Source organism: Manis javanica, chromosome 13, assembly GCF_040802235.1.
Source record: "Manis javanica isolate MJ-LG chromosome 13, MJ_LKY, whole genome shotgun sequence".
In the NCBI taxonomy this organism is placed as follows: Eukaryota; Metazoa; Chordata; class Mammalia; order Pholidota; family Manidae; genus Manis; species Manis javanica.
In genome coordinates, this window is record NC_133168.1 from 94,486,274 (window position 1) to 94,506,837 (window position 20,564).

General features: G+C 46.6%; 2 long non-coding RNA genes across 5 annotated transcripts in view; one reads left to right on the top strand and one right to left on the bottom strand.

The window, feature by feature from the left end:
- LOC140845675 (uncharacterized) overlaps window positions 1-18,916 on the top strand; it is a 28,327-nt gene extending 9,411 nt beyond the window's left edge. The window contains exons 2-6 of one of the 4 annotated variants that reach the window (XR_012124516.1): window positions 10,727-10,857; window positions 11,520-11,662; window positions 13,170-14,071; window positions 14,853-16,334; window positions 18,533-18,916. This is a non-coding gene — a long non-coding RNA (uncharacterized lncRNA). The remainder of the gene's footprint in view (window positions 1-10,726; window positions 10,858-11,519; window positions 11,663-13,169; window positions 14,072-14,852; window positions 16,335-18,532) is intronic. The other 3 variants (XR_012124515.1, XR_012124518.1, XR_012124517.1) reach the window with 3 other exon arrangements.
- LOC140845674 (uncharacterized) lies at window positions 17,300-19,920 on the bottom strand. Its single transcript, XR_012124514.1, has 2 exons — window positions 19,408-19,920; window positions 17,300-18,204 (listed from the first exon to the last, which is right to left on the bottom strand). It is a non-coding gene; the product is annotated as an uncharacterized lncRNA (long non-coding RNA).
- Window positions 19,921-20,564: the final 644 nt, after the last annotated feature.

The following is a 20,564-nucleotide window of genomic DNA, read 5'->3' on the forward strand; positions in this document are numbered from 1 at the left end:
GCCAGGGGTGCTGCGTTGTCTAGGGGATTTATAGGCGGTTGAGAGACAAAGGGCTAGGGATGCACACCTGCCAGATGGTCCCAAAATGTTTATTTTGAAGAGATACTAAGTTTCTTATCAGTGGGTTATTCATCAAAGTTAGCTTAACACAAAAAATTTACTGCTTTGATTCCCTTCCAGGATATTAGCTTCTGTCTGGAAACATATTAATCAAGACTGTCTGCCCTGCCTTCAATGTGGGCTGAGCCACTGTCCATTTGATTAAAATGTAATTTTAGCTTTAAGATAGAATTTTTCCTGAGTAAGCTGGGCCTTTGAGAAGGTGCTAAAGTAAATCTTACAATGGTACGTTCTAATTGATACAGTGAAAATACAGGCTATGGCGAGATAGTTTTCTTTATTTGGGGAGTCATCGCACTTCTAGGTCAACCTACTCCTGGCCTATTAGTCTTAACTAACCTCCCTGAAGAATGCTTATGTTCCTAGTTTGATATTTTTACTTTAGAGAATCAGTGTGACTTTGGCTTTGCTTAATTGTTTCACATGGAGTTCCGGCAGGGGTCATTTTCCGGAGGCCCTCACCCTGCTCTGTCTAAGCCTACGGTCCCTGTCTCAGTGTCACCTGTCACCGTCACAGACGTTAGCAGTAGGGGGCGCGGAGTGAGGAGTGTACCAGAGTGCCTTGGACAAGTTCTTTGCGACTTTTCTGTAACTCTAAATTTATTCCCAAATAAAAGAAAAAGTTTACTTTGAAAATAGGCATGAGCTGAGAAACTTAAAAATGCTTTCAACACGTGTTGAGCACCCACTGTATGCCCAGTACAGGCTGACACAGCAGAGAAAAAGACGGGGGGGAACTGGCTGGGCTGACAGGCTACAGAAATGTGTGTATACTCCAGCCATTGGTTACTTTCCTTTCTTCGGGGGTGGGCGGAGGCCTTCCCTTCCCCTTTGATACCTTAGGCACTGTTTGGATTTTTGCTGGAAAAGCCCTGTTCCTTATTTTGCTAGGAGAAAAAATGCAAACGTCCTTCTAATGTCTCCATAGTCAAATGTAAACACAGGAAACAGACACCACACCCCAAATTCAGGGTAGTGGTTGTTTTCTGGGGAGATGGGATGGCATTGGGGCTTGGGAACAAGAGGGGATCAGGAAAGGGGCTTCAGCTTTATCCCTACTGTTTTCTTTCACACACACACGCGCACACACACACACACACACACACACACACACACACACACACACACACACACACACACACACACACACACACACACACACACACACACACACACACACACACACACACACACAGGACAAAATTATCGGAAGCAATTTAGGACCAACTGTTAACATCTGCTTCTTCCTGTGGCAGGTACAGGGGTGTTTTAGGGATTGTCTTTCTGCATTTTTTTGGAGCTCACACAAAACTCTAATATTCAGTATCTTATTTTAATACATGGTCTTGTAGGAAAGTTGGAAAATGCTGAAAAGCATGAAGAAACCGATTACACTCTTAATACCCCTGCCAGGAGAGTCCCTGTCCATTCTTTTTTCCCTTAATTTCTCTATGCCCATATATTTGTCATCAGAGAAATAGGATACTAGTGATGCCATTTTATAACTTTTTCAAGTGTTAACATTTTCTATATTTTTTAAGCCAAAGAGTATGAAAGCAGGCGCACATGATTAATCAGGCTTTGAGCAGCGCATTTAGTGAAACTTGGGGATTCTTGGCTGCATCTCCCTGGTCACCTCTGGGATGCTGAATCAGCCCTTCTCCTCCCATTCGCCCTGTTCTGCTGCCTTTCTGTGGAGGTGGGTCAGGGTTTGGCTCAGAGCCTCCCATCCTCTTCCCTCCGGTCTTGCTTCCCAACACCAACGTCAATCCCATGGTTGAGTTCCTCCCCTGGCATTGCGAGAGCCCTACCCCACCTCCTCCTCCCTCCCGCCACTCCAGCCTTCCTGTCCTTCCAGGAATAGCTACCCACTCTGACTGCAGGGCCCTGGCACTTGCTGTTGGCCTCCTAGAAGGCTCTTCCTTCTCCAGATGCCCCTGTGGCTCCCTTCTCATTATATTCAAGTTCCTTTAACTTATCTAAAGTGCACCCACCCCCACCCCCACCCCGCCCATCCTGACGCCCTCTCATCATGCTGCAGTTTTCTCTACAACCCTTATCACTGCCTGACAAACCGCATGGCTCTTTATCTCATTTTCAGTCTCTCTCCCGGCCAGAATGAGCTCCAGGGGGTCAAGAACTTTCTCCATCTTGTTTGCTGCTATATTTTTGGCGTTGAGAATCTGAGGTACAAAAGGGTGGCTGCTCAGGGATTATTTGGGGAATGCTGGAATGAAGGGGTGCCCCTCCAGGGCACATTCTTTCTTCCAGTCTGAATGTGCAGCCTCCCCACCCCCCATCTCCTTCCTGGCGTCTTCCCTTGAGTGGATTCCACCAACTCCTTTACAGCTGGCTGCAATTCTGACATCGTGTGTGTAGTCGTTGGTAATCTGCCCAGAATGCAACTCTTAGAGATATTTCCATGACCCCTGAGTAGGTCCTGCCTCTCTCTCACATCTGGGGCACTTTCCCCCATCTCCTTGTCATTGAGTACGTGGCTTATGTGGCACCTCTTCAGACTTTCCTGACTGCCTGACTGAAGTCAGCTGTCCCCCACTCCCCAGTCTCTACTGCTGTGTACTGTCCCCGACAGGAGTTCCCAGGAAATCTGGTATGAGTGGACAACCAGTGGCCACTCACTGGTGGTGCGTGGGGGCAGAGGGTCAACGTCACTTCTGACAAGGACAGGTCCGTGAAGGCAGGAATGCACCAGACTGGTAGGTGTGAGGAGAGCCCAGGTGGGAGGCAGGTGACGGGAGGTAGAGATCAGGGGCTCATGGGCCCATGGCAACAATGGCCTGCAGCTACGGAGGGTGGACTCCAGCTGGAGGGTGACAGGTTTGGAGGATGGAGTCCAAGCTGTGATTTTACAGAATCAGTCTGGAAAAAAGCAAGTCAAAGACAGAGATCTGTATCATCTATATCTATTTATATCTATCTGTATATCTATTCTTTTATATCTACCTACAGCCATCTCTATACGTTTATGTGTCTCTCTCTCTGACTATGTATCTCTGCTTATCTTTCTCTTTATCTGCCAACCAATCACACAGTATCTTGATACAAAACTATAAGTGCTCAGTTCCTACATGACAAGAAGAAATCCTGGTGCCAACAGGAACCAAGATAAGAATGATATCTGGGGGAGGGTTGCTAAGGGCAGCTATTACTCTTGTTAAAAAACAAGATTAATCAAATACATTTGAAGATATGATTGGTTTCATGAAGCGATTCATGATTGGGGCAGCATCCCTTCTAGCAGCCGAGCAGTGCTTGGACTCGGAGTCGGTTCGTGTAGACTGGAGGGTGGGGCAAAAGTGCTCAGGGAAAGGAGACCAAGGACCGTGTCAAGGAAGGTCACCCTCCCTCAGGAGGAGCGGGGTCTCCCGCTCCTGAGAGAAGCTGAACCCGCAGTCTGATTGGGCATTATGTGCCAGTTTGGTGACCCGGCTAGGAGAGGTGACTGCATTTTGGGCCTGCGTTTTCTTCTTAATGTTCTCTACTTTATTGATTTCTTTATGGAATTCATCTGTAAAAATCATAAGCAAGTAATATTTTTGTAATCAGGAAACAATACTTAGGTAGTAATCATTCTGATGAAAGCCTAGATGATAGTTGATTGAGGGCGGGCCTATGGGGAGGGGGCCCCCCCAGGGACGTGGTGGGGTCCAGTCAGCACTCCAGGATGGCTGTTCAAAGGTGATCGAGCTGGGGGGGCTCTACAGCCCTCTGCCTGGGTTCTGATTCCAGCTCTTCCGCTTTTATTTAGCTGTGTGACTGTGGGCTAGGGACTCTACCTCTCTGTGCCTTATTTCTTCATCTTGAACATGGATGATGTTGGGGTGGTGTTACAGTTGTTCAATACAAGGGTCGTGTCAATCAAAAGACCTGCCACAGATGCAACATTCGGGACAGTACTTTGCACATGGCAAGCACTCACTATAAGCCACCCCCCCTGTTTATCATCATCGCCATCACTCTAAGGTAGGTATCGTGATAGACTAAGGTAGTGGCAATCTGGAGAAGCCGGACATGCTTCAGAAGCAGAAATGCTAGGCTGGGGGAAGCAACTCATCGCAATTTGCCCAGGACTTTCCTGATTTTAACATAAAAGTCCGATTTCCCAGGAAGACTGTCAGCCTCAGGTGAACCAGGAGGACAGCTGGTCACCTTAAATCAATCTTGGACTCAATGATGAGCAGGAGACTCTCTGGCAACTCCCAGCTTCCAGGCCTGGTGAATGAGAATCCTCTCACCCCCCAATGAAGAGACGTGGGGAGAGGAACCATTCTTGGGGATGTACACAGACCCTAGTGCGGATACAGTGAGTCTGAGGGGCCTCCTGCCTGTCCAGAGAAGACAGGTTTTCCTGCAGGGAGCTCAGGACAGAGGTCCCCACATTTTATTCCAGAATATTTCAAACACACGGCAAAACTGAAAGAATTGTACAGTGAACACCCGCATACTCACTTCTAGATACTGCAGTTAATACTGGACTATATTTGCTTTAATCTCTATCCTTTCCCCCGTCTTTCTTTTTATCCATTTTAATGTCACAGACACCTGCCCCTGTCCTTCCCAGTAACTTTGGTGCCCAGGCCAGTAACTGCCGTCTACATGTGTTTACAGTTCTTGTCTATGATGTAAAATTTACCTGCAATGATGCACACAGCTCTTAAGTGTACACTGGCTGATTTCTGATAACCCCCCACTATGGCCACTGAAGAAATAAATGACTCACCACCTCCCCCCGCTGCCCCCTAGGAAATTCAAAACAAAAAGTCAAAGTGACGGAGGTGGGGGTGGGGGTGGGGGGTGCGACTCAGGCTCAGCCACCGGCAAAGCTCCGGGACTGGGAGCGACTGTCCTACCCGCTCTGGGCCTCAGCTTCTCATCTCTAAAATGGTAATAGCACGGGCACCTACCTGAGGGCCGCGGTGGTGGGTGTGGGTGTGAAACTAGGTAATCATTGTACAAGCACCAGGAAGTGCCTGGCACCGAGGGAGAACCGTCAGAACACTCACTGTTAATATTACCCAGTAGGGAGAGTCATGAGAATCATCGTTGGTGGAGGGAGAAATCGTGGATAAATGTGTTGCTGAAAATTTTTCAGACAAGCAACAGAGGAAGTTAAGTGTGAGATCCATGCCGCTGTGGGGGCAGGTGGGGGGAGGGAGAGGGGCCGAAATCCTGATCCCCCCAGTCCCCCCCCAGATGAGGGCTCCATTCGCCTGGGGGCGCATCGCAAACAGCATTCAGAGCCCTGAGACCAGACAGGGAAGCTAAGGCTCCACAGGCTCTTGCCATTGGTTACATGCCCCGCAGAGGGTCTTATTTATTTTGATCATGTGCACATGCTTCTGTATTTTAAACTTACACTTAACTGGAAAAGCACAAGATATTGACCCATGCTACAGCATGGATGGACCTCAGGGACATTAGGCCGAGTGAAATAAGCCAGACCCAAAGGTCCACATGCTTCCATTTCTGGGAGGTCCCTAGAGTCACCAAATTCATAGAGAGAGAGAATGGTGAGGGCCGGGGGTTGGGGGAGGTGGGAATGGGGACTTCATGTTTAGTGGGGACACAGGTTCAGTTTTGCAAGATGACAAGCATTCTGTAGATGGATGGTGGAGACGGCTGCACAACAATATGAATGTGCTTAATGCCACTGAACTGGACCTTAAAAACGGTTAACATGGTAACTTTCATGTTCTATGTATTTTGCTAAAAATTTTTTAAAAAGCATGGGAAAGAATCCCTGAAACACCTGTCACCTGTGTACCACCACAGGAAGAAGCAAATGTTAACATTTAGCTACAATTGCCTCAGATATACATGTTCTTTTTTATGAATGAATGGATAAAGTTGCAGCCATCTCTGCTTTGTAATTTCAATTAAAAAATCGCAAATAGATTACAGGGAGAGGCCTCCTTCCCATTCTGATCCCCTTGGGACAGGGACCGCGGGCTTAGACAGAGTAGGGTGAGGGCCTCCGGGGAAAAACAAAGCAAGAGAATCCCTTGGAGGATTTGCCTTGGCCTGCTGGGGTCCCGCTGAACCCTGGGCAGTGTAGCAAGCAAGCCCAAAACAGCTAGTAAAAACAGGAAGGATTCCATCTTGAAGATAAGATTGCAGTAAAAATTTTTTTATTAAGGTATTATTGATATACACTCTTATGAAGCTTTCACATGAAAAAAACAATGTGGTTACTACATTTACTCATATTATCAAGTCCCCACCCAGACCCCAATGCAGTCACTGTCTATCAGTGTAGTAAGATGCCACAGATCCACTATGTGCCTTCTCTGTTCTCTCCCTGACCCCCTCCACACCATGTAACTAAACATAATACCCCACAATCCCCTTCTCCCTCCCTCCCTCACCCCTCCCCTGTGGTAACCACTAGTTCCTTCTTGGAGTCTCTGAGTCTGCTGTTATTTTGTTCCTTCAGTTTTGCTTTGCTGTTATACTCCACAAATGAGGGAAATCATTTGGCACTTGTCTTTCTCCACCTGGCTTATTTCACTGAGCATAATGTCCTCCAACTCCATCCATGTTGTTGCAAATGGTAGGATTTGTTTCTTATGGCTGAATAGTATTCCATTGTGTATATGCACCACCTCTTATTTATCCATTCGTCTACCGATGGACACTTAGGTTGCTTCCATATCTTGGCTATTGTAAATAGTGCTGTGATAAATGTAGGGGTGCATATGTCTTTTTGAATCTGAGAAGTTGTATTCTTTGGGTAAATTCCAAGGAGTGGGATTCCCAGGTTAAATGGTATTTCTATTTTTAGTTTCTTGAGGAACCTCCATACTGCTTTCCACAATGGTTGAACTAGCTTACATTCCCACCAGCAGTGTAGGAGGGTTGCCCTTTCTCCGCATCCTCACCAGCATTTGCTGTTCTTAGTCTTTTTGATGCTGGCCATCCTTACTGGTGTGAGGTGATGTCTCCTTGTGGTTTTAATTTGCATTTCCCTGATGATTAGCGATGTGGAGCATCTTTTCATGTGTCTGTTGTCCATCTGAATTTCTTCTTTGAAGAACTGTCTCTTCATGTCCTCTGCCCATTTGTTAATCAGGTTATTTGCTTTTTGGGTGTTGAGGTGTGGAAGTTCTTTATATATTTTGGATGTTAACCCCTTGTCAGTTATGTCATTTACAAATGTATTCTCCCATACTGTAGGATGCCTTTTTGTTCTGTTGATGGTGTCCTTTGCCGTACAGAAACTTTTTAGTTTGATGTAGTCCCAAGAGTTCATTTTTGCTTTTGTTTCCCTTGCCCGAGGAGATGCGTTCAGGAAGAAGCTGCTCATGCTTATATTCAGGAGATGTTTGCCTATGTTGTCTTCTAAGTGTTGTATGGTTTCATGACTTACATTCAGTCTTTGATCCATTTCGAGTTAACTTTTGTGGATGGGGATAAGATTGCATTTTAAAACCAAATAAGTTAAAAAGTAAGTTTCTTAACAGTCTCTTTAACAGACAGACAATAACGCAGCCCACCTTGGGAGCAAAGCAGGCAGTACTGAGTGATGCGCTCCCAGACCAGGAAGCTGCTATCCTGGGAGGAAATCAGAGCAGTAAATTTCTTATAAATAACCCGGAAGACTAATAAGAAACTTAATGTCTCTTCAAAGATAAACATTTTGGGACCACTTAGCAGGTGTGTATCCCTAGCCCTTTGTCTCTCAACCACCTATAAATCCCGTAGACAACGCACCACCCCAGGCTGTCCTGTCCCCTCCTGGACTGAGCCAGGAGCTCTGCCCTCTCGCTTTATCTCTAAATAAAAGCCTCTCCCTGGCTCCCCTACCTTGGGTGTTCGCCAAGTTCATTCTTCCACTCCGCAAACAAGAACCCCAGCATCACCATGACTGCTTCCCCCTTTGGAGAGAAAAAGATTTACCAGACTTTTGTGTTTCCTTCCAGAGTGTATTACTTGATCTCGGGCTGATAACTTCAAGCTGGAAAGTAGATGATAATATGGCTGAGTTTAGATGCAGGATCATGTGTTTAAAAGAACATATTTTCTCTTATTTATATGTTTAATTTTTAGATCTGTCGTAACTACTGAGGGCTTCGGAAGAGCGCTTGGTGGAGGCATTTAACCAGATTACATGAGTAAACCCTATATCACTTTTATAAATGCCATCCACTATGTTTAAGTGATTTCAACCCATTACGTTTCTAAATGGACCCAAATATCCAAGGGCCTCTTTGCGAGTGCCAGTCCACTTAGCCTGGTGTATAAGTAAGTTAACAGTTGTAACTGGAACCAAAGGCTTAAGGGAAACTCTGCTCCCTAAAGGTGTAATTTGAATTGACTATACATTTACAAAGTAACCACAGTGATGGATTTTTCTAGGCACCAAAGCCGCCCTAAACCGAAACACAACAAGGGCATAATCTTTTCTTGACTTTAGTGACCTAAGGGCCAGTGTGGCTGTAGCAGAGGAGGAGAGGAAGGGAAGGAGGTGAGGAGGGGGCGTGCAGGCAGACCATGGGGGGCTTTGCGGGCTGCAAGGAAGGGGCTTTATACTCCACGAGGTGGCAGCCATAGAGAATTCTGAGCAGAAGAGGGACTTTTTTGGGTTTTGCATAATCTCCAGTAGCTTGAAAAAACTGGGTTGTGGGGGTTTCCTCTCAACTCATTAGGAAAAAAAAAAAGGAGGGGGCGGTCTGAGGCTGGGAGGCTCCGGGGACGCCCAGGAGGGACCAGAAAGCCTGGTGGCCTTTCTCAGCCTCTTGACCTGTCCGCTGCTGCCTCCGCATGGTCACGGCCTGAACTGCAGCAGCGTCCTGTTTGGTACGTTTCCTTTTTGGTGAACAAAGGCTTCTTGCAGTGGCCCTGTGCAGGGTCTGCAGGGTCCTGCGTTGGGTCCAGACGGATTGCTGCAGAAAAGCTCTGAGGGAGAAGCGTGGGATTCAGATGCTTGCAGGATGACAGGATCCTCAGGAAAATGCAAACCATGTTTGCTCCAGAGAGGCTCTGAGGAGGGGTCTTTGGATAGAGTCTTCAGGGACCCCTGGTTGTTTTTCAGGAAAGCACAATAAGAAAAGTCATCCTAAGCAGAGGGAAGGACATGTACAAAGCAAGGTCAAAATTGAACTCCTGATATGTTCCCCGCCTCCATTAACCGCTCCTCCCAACCAGGGTCCTGGGGTCATCATTTGGGCCTGCACCTAGTACTTGTCCCTAATCCTCTCTTCCACTCAGTCCTGCTGTCCCCATGACCACCACCCAGGGCCAGACGCCCATCGCCTGGCTGTCACCTGTCCCAGCCTTCAGTTCTTAGTTGTCTACTGCAATCCCAGTGGGACCTTTGTGTGTCTCTCCCATAAGACGCACACACCTCCATGGCGCTCCAGTGCTCTGGAGAGCAAGTCCAAACCCTTCACCCTGGCACCTGACATCATGAAGACCTGGCCCTGCCTACCCCATCATCTCATTACTGTGAGCAACTACACAAGCAATAAAAACAAAAATAGTACCCATTTACTGAGGGCCTATATGATGCAGGCCATGTGTCATACAGTTTAAAGGTGGCTTCACAACTGTCTTATCCCCATTTTACAAAAGGGCATCCCGAAATTCAGAGAACTCAAGGTGACTTGTCCAAGGTCACCAGCCTACATGTAAACTCGGTTCTTTTGAACTCCAAAGCCTCAGACTCAACCCCAAGTCTCGGTCCCCTCCAGGGCACATCGCTGATGGGAAGCGACCAGCAGTTTAAGAGTCAACTGTATGTGTTTTGCTGGGGGTATCTTTGAGTTTATCCTACTTGGTATTAACTGAGGTTCTTGGATCTATAGGTTCATTTTCTTAATCAAATTTAGGACACTTTTGGCCATTGCTTATTTAGAAATTCATTTTGACCTTTCTCCCTCCTCCTGAGACTCATATGTCCACACTGGTCTACTTGATGGTGCCCCCACTTCCCTCAGGCCCTGTTAACTCTCGGCATTCTTTTTACTTTCTGTTCCTCCTAGTCAGCCATTCCAGGTGCCCGTTTTCCAAGTGTGCTGATTCCTCCTGCTTGAATCTGCTATGAACCCAGCGAGTGAATTTCTCATTTCAGTTATTGTATTAGTCAGCTCCATGATTTCCCTTCAGGTCCTTTTTATAATTTCTATCTTTATTGATATTCTCATTTTGCTCATACATCATTTTCCTATCTTTGTCCATGTTTGTCCTTTAGCTCTTAGATCATATGTAAGGTAGTTGTTTTATAGTTTTTGTCTAGTAAGTCCATCATCTCAGTTTCCTCAGGGATAGTTTCTGTTAATTTTGGTCCTTTGAAGGGGCCATACTTTCCCATTTTTCTGTCTGCCATTTGGTATTTTGTTGAAAACTAGAATTTAAATCTCATAATGGAAATCTGATTCACCTCCTTTCTCCAGGGTTTTCTGGGTGGTGTTGGTTTTCTTGTTGCAGGGTGTCTCTGTGCTCTAAGTCAGCCTGAGGTAGAAGCTTACAAGTTCCACAGGGTTTTTCTGAGCCTGTGTCTTTCCCTGGCATGTGCAGTGACTTCCTAAATTCCCCCATATACCTGGTTGCATATGACTGTCATAATCCTTAAATGTCTGGCTCCCAGAAGGAGAAAAGAAGAAGAAAAACCCACAGATGTTATTTCTTAAAGTCTTGTGGAAGCCATTTCAACTGGTAGGCTTGAATGAAAACAATGGCAGCCAGCCCCGGTGTCTGCACCTCAGTGATCAAAAGCAGGTAAGCAGTAATCGGAACATAGAACCAGATAATTGGAAGGTGGGGTATTTTTGTCCAACACCCCTCCACCCTGTTCCAGGAAGCTGCATCTGGACTGTGGGCTGCTGTCCAAAGCTGCCTGCCATCGGGTTTTTGGTGGGGGATGGGTAGTCACTCCTATACTTAAAGCTGAATTGGCTGCAATTAACCCAAATGTACCAGCCACAAGTTCAAAGCTAACAACCTGGAACTGGAGGCCACGAGTTCAGATAGATTCTTTAATTTCAAAATAGTTAACTTCAAACAGTTTGTGGCAGTGTAATTGTCTTCTAGGTGGAGAAACAGATTCTTGGTGCTTGCTACCCCATCATCTTCCCCGACATGGCCTTCTACAGAGCTGCTTTTGAATGTCCTAGTATCTCAAAGAATCTCACTCCCAGTCTCCACCAGAACTAAAACAGGCTATTGTTTGTCCTAACCGCGTAATCTCTTGCCTCGGGCATTTGTGGGTCCTAGACTGCCCTGCAGCTTTTATGTATGGTGGCTATTGCTTTTCTCACTTGAGATCTGGGTTAGGTTACAGAGATGTGAACCCCTTGCAACAGTCCTTCAGGTGTCTGCCAAGCAGGTTCAAACAGTCTTACACAATAATTAGTGAATAAGGTCTGCTCTTCTCCCTCTAGTTCAAGGCCATGCTCCCCAAATTGGAACATGAGCTACTGTTGCAACCCAAAGGGAGGAGAGGCATAGCGTAAGATCCAAGAGAGGCGGAGGCCACAATAGAGAGGGAAGCCGTTTCTGAGAGACAGACCTGCCGAGACAAGGGGTCAGAGACTCCATCGCGTAATTGGCTTGGTGAAGGCAGGGTCTGTCTCCGACTCCCTTAACACCTGGCGCTGATAAGGAAGAGTTAGGATGGTCTTTACATCATCCAGTCAGAAGAAAGAAACCACATCAGTTACATTAATAAAGAGAATATAAAAATGATCGACCAGTTGTTGAAAAACTGAGAAACAGAAAGAAAACTCAAAGGTTTAAAGGAGGCAGTATGAGAATCAATAATGACGTGGCGTGTGGAGGCCAGCAGGGGGAGCCCTTGCCCCGTCACTTCTTGTTAAATGCAGACGCCACAGGAAGGTTTCTGTGAGTCTACGGAGACACTGCCAGTTGCACCCCTTTCCCTGCTACTTTACTCCCCAGCAGTGTTGGGGGACCGTTGTGGATTTTCCTCGGTCCTTGTCCCCGTCGCAACAAAGAATTGAAGGGCAGAGACACAGTAGTAGTGAAGCACAGTGAAAGTTTTATTTAAAGTGAATTAAGGAGAGAAAAAGTACAGGCTCAGCAAGGAGGGGCGCTCTGAAAGGCTGAAAAAAGAGAATTTAAAGTTAAAAGGTTACACACGTAGAAAGTGTGGGTGTCCTCAGAGAGAGGAGCGCCTGAAAAGGTTGGGAGTTCCCCCTCTTAAGGATTCTTCAGGAATGTGACTAAGGGCTGGGGGTGCAGACTTGTTAAGTGGTCTCTGAATATTTAGAATTAACTTAACACAAGGAACGTCCTGCTCTGATTTCTCCCTGGGACACTAACGTTCGTGGTCTGGGAGCAGATCAGACAAGGCCGCCTGCCCAGCCCCCAAGGTGGGCTGAGGTATTGTCTGTTTGCTAAAGAGTAAGTTAAGAATCTTACTTCTTAACTTCCTGGGCATTAAAATACAATCTTTAAGATGGAATCCTTCCTGCCTTTTACTGTATTGTTGACGGCTGGGCCTGGACGCTGAATTAGTTGCCTACGTCACAGACTAGTCGATTAGGGCTGGAAGGAGGGAAAAACAGCATATAGGTAAGTTAAAGAATGAACTGGGCCTGCATGATTAACACTATGAAGACATGGGCTCTGCTGAGGTACCTTCCTTTATCTGGGGAATATTCAAACATTCCAGGCCAAGTTGCTCCTGGCTTTTTGAGCTTTAACTGATTAACTCAGGGTCTTTTTAGTGGACTTTCCTGGCCTTTTTCTCTTTCCACCCCGCTCTCATCTATTTTCCTGCCTGACAGCAGGAAGAAGGAATGTTTCTTCCTCTCCTGGCAACAGCCCAGTCTAGGGGAAACTGTCACAGCCCAGCCTATGAGAAGCCACAATTCTTGGAACTCCCAGTTCCCTCCAACGGAGTTTTTGTTATAACAGCCCCAACTAGGCCCTTTCCTCCATAAAAAAACAGTCTGTTGTTCTCTGAATTTGCCTGTGCTTCTGGATCTTGCATGTCCCGAATTGCAATTCTGTGCCATTGCTCAATAGATCCATTTTTGTTGGTAAAATAATGGACTTTTATTTTTAAGATTAACAGTTGCAACTACAAGAGGCATTTTCTTCTCTCTAGAACTGGAGGATCAAATGGAAGAAGATGAAATATTAAGTCTCAGAAACTTGGAACAATGGTTCTGTGGCCTGGAACCCAGAATCCTGAGAAAGGGGTGCGTTTTGACTGGTGCTGGTTTCTCTAGGGAGTCTCAGTGAGGCTGGCTCTGCGAGTGATAGGAAAACTGCACACTGGAGCTGATGCCAGCGGGAACTGCCTCTGCAGGGTGAAGAAGCTGACATGACAAGAAACAGGAAAACATGGAAGTTTCTTCTCCAGCCTCCAGCCTTTCGGCCTCTATCGCCCTCTGTTGGTAGTGCCTAAGGGAGCCAATTGGAAACCGGAAACGTGGTTTGCTGACGCCCACTCCCATCAGTATACACGTTCACAAATAGAGAGAGAGAATTTAAGCTGAGAGCAGTTCAATAAGTGACGTGGTCTCCCACTTGGCTCGAAGGACACAAACCCCTGAGTTGGTGACAAAGCACAGATTAGGTGCCGGTGGAGGTTTGTGTTACAAATGAACTGTTCAATTAAATAAAAACACACTTATACGGTCTTTGATAAGATGTGGATGAATTGAGAGGTCCTGTGTCCAGGATTCTCACCTGGCCGTGGTTGACTAGCTCACTGCACACCTATGGACACCACATGGCTGTTGACTCTATATAAAGAGCTCCGCCAAGTGCTCTGGGCCTGACACGGTGGCAGGGCTGCAAGGCTGCAGCAGAGCAGAGGCTGGAGTGGTGGCAGCGCCAAGGACAGAGGCCCAGATGACGGCTGTGTGGACAGAGGGGCCCAGAGGCAGAGACCGGCTTGCTGCACACAGACTGGCTCTGAGTGAGTGGGATTCTAGTCACTGACCTGCCACCTGGAAATAAAGTTGGGTATAACCCTTTCATCCCCAAGAACGTTTTGCTGTCATTTTCTTTGGTCACACTGAAACCATAGCAAACTTGCCCCGGTCTGAAACCCATTGACAAGACAGAAGAGTATTTATCTGATCTTTCTAGACCCTTTCTCCCCCCCCCCCAAAAGGTCCCTCTCCTAATCCCTAAGGGCAACCCGAAGTTAGTCCCAGGATGCAGCCACTTTGGAAAACAGTCTGGCAGTTCCTCAAAGATTAAACCCAGAATTTCCATATGACCCATCAATTGCACTCCTTGGTATATGCCCAAATGAAATAAAAACACATGTTCAAACAAAAACTTGAACATGAATGCTCACACATTACTCACAATAGTCAGAAGATAGTAATAAACAAAATGTCCATTAATGGGTGAATAAAGAAAATAAACTATATCCATACAATGGAATATTATTTAGTTCTGCCATATTGTTCAATTCATAAATTCAAATGAAATAGATATGTACTACAACACAGATACCCCTTGAAAATATGCTAATGTAATGAAGTCAGTGAAGTCAGTGGTTAATCACAAAGACTGCATGTTATATAATTCCATTCATATGAAAGTCATGAATATTAAAGTCTATAGAGACAAAATAGATTCGTGGTTGTCTAGGACTAGGAGGAAGAAGATGAGAAAATACTGATAGCTAAAGGGTGAGAGGGGTTATGGCGCCCGCTTCCCGTGGGTCGAGTCGACCCAATCACAGGAGACCTGGCTCGGTTTCAATCAGCTTTAATTTCTTCTCACAGGCGGTGTTACAGAAAGATTGCAGCTTGCACCCAGGCAAGTATGAATTAGAGCTCTTTTAGTTTCTCTCTGGCTTAGTCCTCTCGTCTCTGCTCGCTAACGCTAACTTCTAGTTCCGCTGACTTCTCCCTCTCCCTACTACTAACTACCGCTATATATATGTTTCCTAGACCAATCAAAGGGGAGAGCATGCGTGACCTTTAACTCTATTGGCGACAGGGCAGAAATCATGCAGTGTGCACGAGCACGGAACTACTTATAAGGTCTGGGAGGGGGATTCTCCTACTCTGCAGAGCGGATGCGTGGGATGTGCCATTACCGGATGTGAGCGCCATCTTAGAAGAGCTTGGGTCCGACCTCGGCCGCGGCTCAGACCTCTACAAGGGGTTTCTTTTGGAGGGGATAAAAAATGTTCTAGAACTTACCATGGTGATGACTGGCAGGTATCTGTGAATATAGTGGAAACCATTACACTGTACACTTTCAAGGGTTTATTGTATAGTATGTGTAATACATCTCAAAGATGTTCAAATAAATGCATTAAGAGCTTTACAATGTGAGTTTTGCAATTTGACTTCAAGCATATTAAGGTTCCAGGTGCACCCCAGATGTACATAATAACACATCATTTCCTTATATCAGTGAAAATAGAAATTCAGTTTCCTTAGGGGTGTTATAGACTGTTAACATTTCAAACATCTCTAGGGGCACACTCAAAAACTGGTCTAAAGTAAATTTCCTTCCACCAGTGTAAAACCCACACCTGGTAATTTAAAGAACACATCTCAAAGCTTGTGGTTGGTCTGAGAAGAGTCCCTGCAGCCAGGCTAGGTCTGGGGGGTCCCAACTTCCCACCAGAGCCAAGAGCTGGGAGACCTTGGGATTATTTAATGTATTTGGGGATGGGGAAGGGACGGGAGAAAAACTTGCAGTCAATGGTCCAAGATCAAAATGGAGCCAGACTCTATTACATACGATGAGGTGACTTTTAAGTGTGTTTGTAAACGAGGGTCACAGTTCCATGAGTGGCCTCGCAGACTTATGCCAAGCCCCCTGACCTCTGGAGGATTACGGACTTCCTGCTCCAGGCTGGCCTGATGTGGGTGCCCCTTTTTCTCAAGGGGTGGCTCCATCTACAAACCAAGTCTTCAGTTCGCTGCGCACACCTGTGTCCCACTCGCATAGGAACGGAACACGCTTAATCGCAAATATCCTGGGAGCGGCTGAGTTCCAAGCCACGCGCACAGGCCGGGGCAGCTTCGCCACGTGACCTCTACGAGTTTACGAAGCACCGGGGCGGGAGCGCGGTCCTCACGAGCTGCCCAATCAGGGGCGCAGCCGGGCGGGTGGGCGGGGCGCCGCCGCGCGGACTCTCACCTGCGCTCAACTGGGCAAGTGCCTCAGTTGCTGCGTCAGCCGCCCCGTGAGCTGCACCTGCCGGGAGCCGCAGGGACGACGCCGGGGGACCCAGCAGCCGGCCAGCGGTGGGTGTGCGGGCCCGGTGTCCCGGGATCGGGCGGAGAGGCCGGTAGGATACGGCCGTGGCGGGACCCGGCCGTCCCGCGGGCATCTCTGGGGTTCAGACCTGAGTCCTCCGGGGGCGCCGCTCGGACCTCGGGCCCCTCCGGCCCGCGGCGTGGGGGCTGGGCCGGCAGCCGGGCCCGGACGTCCTGTCCGGTTACAGCGCGCGGCCCCGGAACCTCTCTGGGCGTCTCTCAGGTTGTGCGGTGACCACGGGGAGGGGCCTCAGGGACCGTAGTGACTCGGCCTCCGGGGCTCGTGCGTGGGAGGAGCTGTGCTCTGTGGGGTCCCCGTCCATCCTTTCTCCAGTGGGGGAAGCGTGTTCTCCTGAGTTTCCTGAATGTTTGGGGAGCAGGGTCTGTCCCCCATCCTACCTCTTCCTAGGACTGGCAGTAAATCCAAAATCCAGATCCCTCCCGCCTCCTGAAATGCCAGCTTCGCGTCTCCGTTTCACAGTTTCGTTACCAGCTGTTTGTGTTCCGGGGTGCATTTCGAACAGACGCAGTATTTTAATGGTTTATTAGTTTCCCACAGTCAATGGATGGTGGTTTTTAAAAGGTTTTGTGTGCGTGTGCGTGCGTGTTTGTGTGTATATTTTACATGAGAAGGAAGCAGAGAATAACCTTCTGGAACTACGTTGCATGAACTCTTCGTGCCTCCCCCCAGGATCTGCCCTGGGCACAGACGTCCCAAGGGAGGTCCTGTTGGGTGAAGGTTCCTGTTTGGAGACTCTCCTGGGTGATGTGACCTGTCAGCGCTGTCACTACCTGGGTTTGTCAACTGTAAAGATTTATTCACTTGATTGAGTCTAAGATTTTCAATAAATATAAAATGTATTTAACCAACAGATCTTAAAAGGGTGCAAAATATTTCCAAAGAGTCAAGAAAGAAGTGCATTTTAGGAAAAATGAAATAATGGATTCCAGCATTATTACATGTTAAAAATTCATTTCTTTATTCTCCTGAAAGTGTTTAATATTCTGAGGTCTGTTCTTTTGGGTGATTTCAAATGGAATATTGGGGCTTAGAGTTGTAACACGTAGAAGTGTTAAAATAAGATAGTTTTCCAACCAGTGTCTTGCTGTCTAAATAATAAATTGATGCCCTAATTTTCTGAAAGGAACAGATATTTGAATTTTCTGTTTGAATAAGAAAAAGTGCCTTGCAGTTTTCTGCCCTCCTTTCCACAATAAATACAGGGTTTGAGTGATTTTACCTGACTGCAGGCGGCAGTCATGACACGTGGGCCCTGCAGGGCTCACAGGAGAAACTTCTGTGGGCAGATGAGGCCCCAGTGGAAGTGATGTCTACCCAGGAGACCACAGTGGAGGACACGGTGGCTGTGCAAAGAGTTATACAAGCCTTTACTGCACTTACTGACTGCGTTTGGAAAACCAAAGTGAACAATGGGTCAGGTTGACAAGGGTGCATTTCTGGAAGTGATTATAGCGTGTGGGGACTGGAACATCATTCTTACAGCTGTTTCAGGTCCTGACTGTCACCTCTTCAACTCCCGTTTTGCATTTCTTATACACATGGTCTTTTTGGGCAGTGTGAGGTCAGGAAGTGTGAGATGTCTTTCCCATCAGGAGGGGCAGATGGACCCTTCCCTTGGGTATGATTTTGGGACCCGGGCATACCCTTCTACCACATGGCATGGGGGTGAGAACAATTCATTCTGTGAAGGTCACGTAAGTGTGTTCACATTTATGTGAAACGTGTGTATATACACAGCACATGCCCAGTTATTCAATAAGCATCAATTCCCTCCTCTGCCTTCTAGTAGGTGCTGCTGTGAACAAATCAGAATACCGCTGCTCCTTGAAGCTGACACTGTAGGAGACAAGATAAAAGTAAAATATACAATGTATCTGGCAGTTGTTTTCAGAAGGAAAGAAAGAGCAGGGGTGGAGTGCGGAGGGTCTGGGCTCTAGGTGTCTGCATCATCTATGAGCATTTGTGGGTTTTCATGTCTACAGATGTATTCACCAGCATGTGCCATGACAAAAGTCTGTGATTTGTGTGTCTGAGTAGGCATATGTATGTGTGAATCCTTAAAATCTACAATGCTTATGTTATTTTTTGCCTATTTGCCCTGGGTTGCCCCTCCCACACCATGCTGAATAGCCCTGGCAATAGCAGACACCTTATCTTGTTCCAGTGTAGAGACGAGGCCGAGAGAATCTCTGAGATGTAGAGACAAGGCCGAGAGAATCTCTGAGCTGTCAAAGCATGCACGACCCCAGGCTGGAAAATTCCACCGGAGTAAAGCGGGCAAACAGGAAAACCGCAGAAGCTAAGATAGAGCCCAGGTCAGGAAAGCCCCTTCACCCCAGCCAATCAAGTACTGCCACCCCTGGGTAAAGTAGGTCACCCAGAAACGAGCAAGAACCACTTGCGCGACGGCTGCTAACCACCTTATGTAAGCCAACCCTATATAAGGATGCTAAAAACAAGGGTTGGAGTCCTGGTCAAGGCTCCACTGCGCCGGATGCGACTGGGACCCTAGCTCGAGCTAGCAATAAAATTCCTCTCTGCCTTTGCACTGCTGGCTGTGGACTTGTCTATTCACACCCGGGACCCGAAACTCCGAGCAGAACACTAGTTTGTATTAATCACTTTATATTTTCACTGTCTTCGGGTGTTTTGACATCTTGGGGTCTTTCAGACCCAGAGAGTGATTGCCCTTCCCGGGGTACCTAATTCCAAGGGTGGGTGGACAACTTGCCTGGAGCCTGCCTTTTATGTGAAGACTGCCCAATCTAGCGCTGTATCCCCACCTCCCTTCTTATCTATCTCTCACACCCCAAACTGATTATTTCCCCTGCCCTAACCCAGCCCAGGGTCAGGTACTACACAACTACTGACAGCCTCTATGCCCCAAAGCCTTCTGTGATTATTCAAACTGGCACCCCTAAGATGTTACTCAGCTCTGCCCGGCCTTTCCTGCAGAAACCCTAAATAAAGGCTTGGCCTAGGCCAAGTCCTCAACTTACAGAATTTCTAGAAGGAACATATGGCAAATATCATACTTACTTCTGAGAAAATGGAAGTTTTCAACAAAGATCAGGAACAAGGCAAGGATGTTCCCTCTCACCATTTCTCTTCATCATTGTTCTAGAAGTCCTAGCAAATGCACTAGGACAAGAAAAGGAAATAAGTGTTGGGATTGAAAGAAGGCTGAATACAATTTTTCTAACATGTTTGTCTATGTAGAAGATCCCCCCAAAAATGGATTTTAAAAGTTTCTGAAACTAATAAGAAATCAGAGGAAGATCACAGGCTATAAGGGGAATGTACAAATATCAGTTGCTTTCCTATACTATTGGAATTTTTTTTACATCTCATATTTTTATTATTTCTATTATTTTAAATATATTAGTAAACTCAGTTTTCCCAGAGATGTAATTCAAAAATAAATAGTTATAAATTTACAACAATAAGAAATTAGAAAAGCTGTTAGAAGCAAGTGATAGATCGGATACTGCAGATCTTCAAAGAGTGGTTTGTCCCTGTGTTTCCTTAAAGTCATCTGCCTCCACAGGGTGAGTGAAACGGAGAGCGACGTCGCAGAGGAGTGGCTGGGAGAGCTCTTCCGACTTCAGTTCTGAAGAAACAGCGCTGATGTTTGTAGTGAGGGCTCCCACCGTCAGCTTACGGTCCGCAGCATGATTCTTCAGCATCTTTAAGTCAGGTTCTTGCCTTGGCCTTTTCCTGAGTCAGGGGCAATTTACCCGAATTCACTCACTCCCGAGCCACTGCCCACCGGCACCGGAGCTCTACCGCTGCATGATGCAAATTGGCAGAGAATTGTATTTGTTTTTTAATTTTGTTATCATTAATCTGCAATTACATGAAGAACATGTTTATTAGGGTCCCCCCTTCACCAAGTCCCCCCCACAAACCCCTTTACAGTCACTGTCCATCAGCGTAGTAAGGTGTGAACAATTGGATTTTGAAGTTAAAAATATAATGCGTTCACAATAATACTAAAAAAATACTTAAGTATAAATCTAACAAAATATGTACAAGATCTATATGAGGAAAACCACACAACTGCTGACAACAGTCAATAAAGATCCAAAATAAGTGGAGATATTCTATGTTGACAGGAAGGCTCAATATTGTTAAGATATCGGTTGTCTCCAATTTGATCTGTGCATGACTATTTTTTGTATATTGGCAAATTGATT